The 7,580-nt window shown below is 38.0% G+C and overlaps 1 long non-coding RNA gene across 1 annotated transcript; it reads left to right on the top strand.

Moving 5' to 3' along the window:
* The first annotated feature begins 321 nt into the window (after nucleotides 1-321).
* On the top strand, nucleotides 322-6,945 carry LOC107765488 (uncharacterized). The gene is made up of 2 exons (XR_001643443.2): nucleotides 322-714; nucleotides 6,709-6,945. It is a non-coding gene; the product is annotated as an uncharacterized LOC107765488 (long non-coding RNA).
* The last annotated feature ends 635 nt before the right edge of the window (nucleotides 6,946-7,580 follow it).

Below are 7,580 nucleotides of genomic sequence, written 5' to 3'. Positions count from 1 at the left end.
ACATTTTTTAGTTATAAGTTAATTAGTTGTTTTAATGTTAAAATAGATAAATAATTTTAATATCTATAAAATAGATTAATTTAGGATTTTAATTAATTAAATAAAAGAAAAAGAAAAAAAAATAAAGAAAAAGAAAATAGGAAAAATATATTTGATTTTATTTTTTTTAAAATTGGATCAATTCCTAAAATGACCTAATTAATTTTTAAGACTCAAATCCTTTCAAGCCCAAATCAACCCTTACCTGACCCGACCCGAACCGGCCCAAACCCCCTCTACTTAAAACCCTACCCTAAACACCTAAAGACACATCTTGGACCTAAGAAGAATCGGACCACACCCTTACAAAAATACAGAGAAGCGGTGCAAAGAGAGGAGCGAAAATCTTCTCCAAAAAATCAAGCTTTCATTCCCTCTTCTTCCTCCATTGAGTCTCACTCTCACTCTCAAACGGAAGATACACACAGAGAAACACCAAAGATTTGAAAAACAAATTTTTCAAAATCTCAAAGAAAATCAAACAGATCTAAATCCGATAAAAAGAGTTCCAAACAAAAATCAAAAACAAAAAGAAGAAGAAAGCTGGAATTAGAGGGACTGGCATCGATTTCTCTTGGCTTGGCGTTGATTTTCTGGGTTTGGTTGAGTTATTTTGCTGATGTTCTTCTCTGCTGGGCTTGAGATTCAAATCCTCTGTTATTGGACCTTTACTCGGTCAGTTTCTTGCCATTGTTTTGTTATAAAATAATGTGATTCTTACTCTTTCCATTTTTTTACTAAAACATTAAAAACTATTGTTGTCTGCTTGTTGGGTGCATGGTCTCGACTCTTTATAATTCCTTTATTTGACCTTGAACTTGTACTGAAATACTTTCTTTTTGGTTATAGACTCCAGACGCAACATGTAATTACCTTGTGGATAGTCTGCTTTCTCACACATCATTAATAACTTTTGTTCCTAAAAGGATTAAACCACTAGTAATCGTTGAGCATGAGCGAAAGAGTGGAATTGCCACATCAATAACCTTCGCTTTGTAGTTATTATGTATGGATCACATATTGAATATATCAGATGAATTCTACAACTCACATCTCTAACAAACATTTAAGTGTAAAGACACTTAAACAAAAGGGTCCAATATCTTACTCAGTTAGTTTCCTGTCATGATTTACTCGGTCCATTTCTTAAACTCCTAAAGTCAGATTCTCATTTTGCACTTTATTTTGTACTAGCTTTGGAGATTATGCTTAAATAAATTGTGGCCATATTAGTTATCTTACATGCGCTGGTACATTTCCTTTGATTTGAAATTTTGGGTGTTTGGATTTTGAAGGTTACCGTGCTTAGTTTTGTTTTTGGAATACTTTAAATATTTATGACTTGTAATGTAAAGATAATAGTGGTGACATGAAAGGATACATGTTTGAAAATTATTTTGTAATAGAGAAGTTTCCTTTAAAATTGCACCTTGTTAATAATGGGACATGAATATATTGTATATGCATACGTATATATGGACAGTAGGGTGTATGACCTAGACCACGTTGAAGTTGAATAAAGAAACATTAAATTTTGCAGCAAATGAATTGGTAAAGACGCAAGCAATCCTTTGAAAGCAATAAGCTCTTTTATTTCAATAAACCTATGTGTATAAACTCTTGGCCTCGCAATAATCTCAAACTTAGAAAGAATAAATCATGAACATCGTAGCTTGCTTTAACTGCGTTAATTAAATAAATCATCACGGCTATGGGTACGGTTTCCGTGGCATGCTCGTGATACCTAATCTCAATTCGGGTGTGCATTTCATGTGACCCGATCATAACAACTTTGAATATTAATAAAAGTAAACATGTCGCGAATCACATGTGCATTTCATGTAGCGTGGTTTGCGGTGTGTTCCAAAACAAACAAGTGTACGATAATAGTAACTTGTTCAAGAAATAAGTCCATAAATCCTAAAAGCGGTTAAATTAAATAAAAGCGGTTATAAAGCTAAAAATGCACAATAGGTTTAAAATGTATAGTAAATCAGATAATAGGCCAATTATTAATAGTTTAAGCGACTGTGCTAGAACCACGAAATCCGGGAATGCCTAACACCTTCTCCCGGGTTAACAGAATTCCTTATCTAGAATTTCTGACGTCGCAGACTTTTAAATAAAGTCGAATTTCCTTGATTTGAGATTTAAAATAAACCGGTGACTTGGGAAACCATAAATTATCCCAAGTGGCGACTCTGAAAAATAAATACAATAATTCCATTTCGATTTATGTCACTTTAATTGGAAAAACTACCTTGTATACTCTCGGGTGTAAAAAGGAGGTGTGACAGCTGGGTATGTTAGATGTTGGATGTGATATTGGGTATGGACCGGTTGTCTTAGTGTCGTGTTATTCTGGACTGTTGCGCTATGACAACGACGTTGGCAATGCCGCGGATGCCACGGATGCCACGGATTGAATGACGAAGTTCGACGGATTATGTTTCCAGTAAGGTGATTTCATTTTTGAAGACCCAGCGGATGGTTGGAAAGAGTTGCCTTTCTTATTTGGGCCTTCGTGATGGATGTCAGTGCAGAGACTCCTACCATTGATTTAGTTCTGGTGGTGAGGGATTTTCCAGATGTGTTTCTTGCTGCCAGACATGTCGGACAGGGTTGTTGATTTCGGTATTGATTGGGTGCCGGACACCGTATTGTATGGCACCGACAGAGTTAAAGGAGTTGAAGGAGTAGCTTCAGGGACTCCTTGATAAGGGGTTCATTGGTAGGCCAATGTGCATGTGTGTTCTAACTTGAGTCGGCTTGGTTGACTCCGAGTTGTATTGTTGAGGGATGTGTTGATTCGATTGTTGTTGAGCTTATTAGTGACTTGGGGAGATCTATGAGTTACCTTTACGTGTTGTGAGGCGTTGAGATTTGTTGGTTATAGGCACATGTGGTACGGTTTTATTGGAGTCTCTCAGTGGAATTCGAGCAGGAAGAATGTTGGGTATTGCTCGGCGGATGACGTATCGGTTGTGTCCTTTCGGGTTTGTGTAATGTTATGTCAATTACTTTGCCGTGATTATGATGATTTGCTTTAGTTATAGACATCAAATTGCACGTGGTTGTCGATTGGAGCATAATGACTTGAGGTGTTTTATGTGGACTAGTGTTTGGATGGGGTCGCGCATTGGAGCGAAGCTAGGTGGTGGTATGATCCTACTGGATAGATTCGTGTGTTCTAGTTCTACGTCGTGTGATGGGTTCTCAGCATTTTGTTGTGGTGGTACTGGTGAGCTTGCGGTACAACTCTTTCATTTAAGTCATTTTTCATGATTTGAGTACGTTCGGATTGTTGCTTATCGACGTGCGGATTGCACGAGTTGTGGCTTTAGATTGTATTGATGTGTCATGTCACCCGAGTAGTTGTGTTGGATTGGATGATATCGTTGGGATCTAGAATGAATACAAATAGATTTGGTTTCAGCGTGTTGGAAAGATAATATCGATGTTCGGTTCAGAAATCTGCTATGGTCCTTGCCAAGGGAGAAGTGGCTTCATGAATGGTTGATCTGAAGAATGGTTATGACGTTCTACATGTTTCATTCATCATTGGCAGTATACAAAAATGTTGGAATGAGGCTTTGGTTTGATAAGAGGTTTATTACCGAAATTGGGTTGTTTGAGCAGCTGATGTTATTAGAAGTTATCGCTATGAGTGTTTGAGTTGTGCGATATATCATGTGATTTTCATCTTGGATTGCGGTTATAGCTTGATACAGCGTGTTCAGACTTATTCAGTTTGTAGATGTGAGATTCTGATCTTATAGACAATTTCGGAAGTGGAAAATTGATTCTAAGGTTATGGGCTATGATGAATTGTGAAATTTCAGTTATGTTGTGTTACCAGACCTATATGGGATAGGGTGACGTGAGATCACCCCCTGGTATGTGCATGGTAAGGTTACCAGCGATTTGATAGTTTTCAAAACAACTCTGGGCACGTTCGAGGACGAACGTATGTTTAAGTGGGGGAGGATGTAACGACCCGATCGGTTTTGATCATTTGCACTTCGCTCGCTAGTTCTCGGGCATAACTAGCCCCGTATGATGTATTATAACCTATGTAAATCGTCGATTTTGGTTTTCAGGATAATCAGAATAGATTTGGAAGAGCAACTCAGTTTGAAGCTTTAAATTTGAAAGGTTTGACCAAGTTTTGACTTTTTAATATTCGATCTTGGATTTGGATTTCTATGATTTGGTTAGCTCCGTTAGATGATTTTGGACTTGGGAGGCGTCCGAAATATATTTTGGAGGTCCGTGGTAGATTTAGGATCGAATTGGCGAAATTGAAAATTTGGCCTTTTTTGGTCGACAGTGGAAATTTTGATATCAGGGTCGGAATGAAATTCCGGAAATTGGAGTAGGTCTGTTGTATCTTTTGTGACGTGTGTGCAAAATTTCAGGTCATTCGGACGAGTTTTGATAGACTTTTTGATCGAATTCGGAAGTTTTAAAATTCTTAGGTTTAAATTTGAGGGTGATTCAATGTTTTGATATTGATTTGAGCGTTTCGAAGGTTGGAACAAGTTTGAATGATGTTATGAGGTGTGTTGGCATGTTTGGTCGAGGTCCCATGAGGCTTGGATAAGTTTTGGAATAGTTTTTGGAAGATTTTACCGTTTTGAGCATAAGCATGTAATGATCCAAAGTTCTATTTTAGTTCTAGAGATCGAAATTTGATTTCGAGACTTCCAGAATTTTGATAATGAATTATAGGAGTGATCTGGAAAGTTTAGTCTAATTTCATCTAGTCGCGATTGAGTTTTTGACGCGAAACATGAGTTAATTATTTAACGAACGAAATGGGTATCGCACTGAGCAAATGAGCTCTGAATTGAGTTTCGATTGAAGGACTATGTTTGTATTATTATTTGTGACTCATAAGAACAAGAATCATCGAATTCCGAGTTCGTATGGTGGAGTTAGAGCCTTTTTAGTGAAAATAAATATTGCTGGTGCAATAGGATCTGGTGCGCACCTTTAGTGACCAGATTTGGCACTTGTCGCGACGGGAATGAGGCTTTTAGTGACCAGAATCGTGTTTTATTGAGCTGTCTTGTTTTTTAGCTCATTATCACATTTTGGACGAAAAGAACGCAGCTTGGGGCGATTTTTGAGCGAGAAGTCATGAGAAATCTTGAGATAAGTCACTTGTGATCATTTCTACTCCATAATATTGAATTGTCATCGAATAATCCAACTAGATTACATGTTTTTGAGGTGTAAATTGGGGATTTGGACCTAGAGATTTGAAAATAAGATTTGGAAGCTGAATTATTGTCGAAATTTAGTAATTTTGGTATGATTGGACTCGTGGTTAAATGAGTTATCGGATTTTGTGATTTTTATCGGATTCCGAGATGTGGGCCCCGAGTCGGATTTGGCCAATTTCGGAATTTTTAATGTAATTTGATGATTTTCGCTTGGACTTTGTTCCTTTAGCATATATTGATGATAATATACTGATTTTGGTTAGATTTGGAGCATTTGAAGGCTGATTCGAGAGGCAAAAGCATCGCGGGCTAGAGTTTGGATCGGTTTGAGGTAAGTAATGATTGTAAATATTGTCCTGAGGGTATGAAATCCCGGATTTTACATCGTTGTGCTACTTTGAGGTGATGCGCACGCTAGATGATGAGCGTGAGTTCGTGCACTGTTGGGGATTGTGACTCGGTTCGTCTCGTGCGACTGCTGCGTATTTGATTGAATACTGTTTGATATCATTGTATTTTGGAAAGTATTACCATGTTTTGGGCTGAATGCCATATTTGGGTCTCGTGCCAACTATTTTTGACCCTTAGGGGCTTTTTACTACTATTCTTCACTGTTTTGACTTAATATCTGTACTCAGTTATGCTGTGCTTTACTATTTTCATAACTCAGCAGTATTTACTCCGTTTTGATCTTTTAAATGATATTTTGGGCTGAGCATCTTGTTTTACTATTGCCCGAGTGGCTTGAGAGGATTCTGACTGAGTGAGACTAATGGCCTGTGTTGTTAGGATATTATGGGATTGGCCTGCATGCCGCAGCAGGTTATTATGGATTCATGATGCTGTGAGGCCGAGGGCCTGATTGATTTATGCCACGAGGTGGCTTGTTGTTATGAGGCTGAGTGCCTGTTTGATTAAGCCACGAGATGGCTTGTTATTGTTCTTGGGCGGTAAAGAGCCCATCCCGGAGTCTGCACACCTCCAGTGAGCGCGGATACCTAGTGTGAGTGATATGTTGTAACCCGAAGGGCTGTTGTTGTTTCATATTGATGTCCGATGGGCTATTCTTGATTCATGTTATGCCCGAAGGGCTGATTACAAGTGATTGTGAGGTACCTTAAGGGGCTGGTTCTGTTGATATTATGCCCGAGGGGCAGTTTATGGTGCATGTTTTTGCCCGAGGGGCTGTTTACGTTTCTAGCGTTTTTTTACTCACTGTTTTTATCACTCGTTTGAAATTATTGAAAGTTGTTTTAAAAGGGTTTACTGAAACTGAGCTTGATTTACGAAGAAAATGATTTCTGTACTATTTTAGAAATGTACTGCATTTGCTGTAGCGTTATGCTGTGTCTTACGTGTTTTCTTACTACTCAGCTTTCATTTACTTTTATTATTTACTGAGTTGGCGTACTCACATTACTTCCCTGTACCTTGTGTGCAGATTCAGAAAATTTTGAACCCGGTAGCGGGTGTTGATTGCTCAGTGGCAGAGTCATCGGAGTTAGCAAGGTAGCTTCCCGATGTTCGCAACATTGTTTTTCTCCCTCCTGTCTTCCTTATATTGTATTTAGGATATTTTTAGACTCTTCATTGTATTTTGACCTTTGTAGATGCTCGTGACTTGTGACACCCCGATGTCAGGCTTGTGTATTTATTTCGCACTGTCCATTTAGATTTACATTACGAGATATTTGATTAATTAAAGGCTTAAAAATGACTTTTATTGAATAATGGTTAAATTCGGGAATTGTGTCGGCTGGCGTAGTTTCACGATAGGCGTCATCACGATCGGGTCGGTTTTAGAGTCGTGACAGTGAGTGCCAAAGAAAAGGTCTATATGCTCAAAGGGGCTAGCAACGAAAATTTTTATTTTTAATTGATAAGCACATCTATGATCAAGCAAGAAACGCCTACATTATCTCCTAGACTAGCACAACTTACTGATTTTGCTTTGATTAACACACGAGGTAAGTTCTAGACTACATATGATAGCACAGAAAATCATAATTCATCACACACACATTGCACATGACTCAATTGAGACGGTTTTGTTCAATTATCAAGTCAAGCAAGCACATCTAATTGAGAATTTTTAAGCAATATTGTACTATGTGGCATACAAGTCAAACAACTGAGAAAAGACGCCACATAGTAGGCTATTTTATTTTACTCAGGTATCACAATTCAAATCAAATGTACGGGAAGACATAGCGCATGCCATAGCCTAATGTGCCAGCACCAAACACGTTAATAGGTACCTCAGAGCAACTCAGTTTCTTCCTAACCTACTCCTAAAAAAATTAAAGTACCCGA

This window comes from Nicotiana tabacum, chromosome 1 (genome assembly GCF_000715075.1).
Source record: "Nicotiana tabacum cultivar K326 chromosome 1, ASM71507v2, whole genome shotgun sequence".
Taxonomy (NCBI): Eukaryota; Viridiplantae; Streptophyta; class Magnoliopsida; order Solanales; family Solanaceae; genus Nicotiana; species Nicotiana tabacum.
The sequence above is the reverse complement of the archived record's forward strand: the minus strand, read 5'-3'. Positions and strand labels throughout refer to the sequence as shown.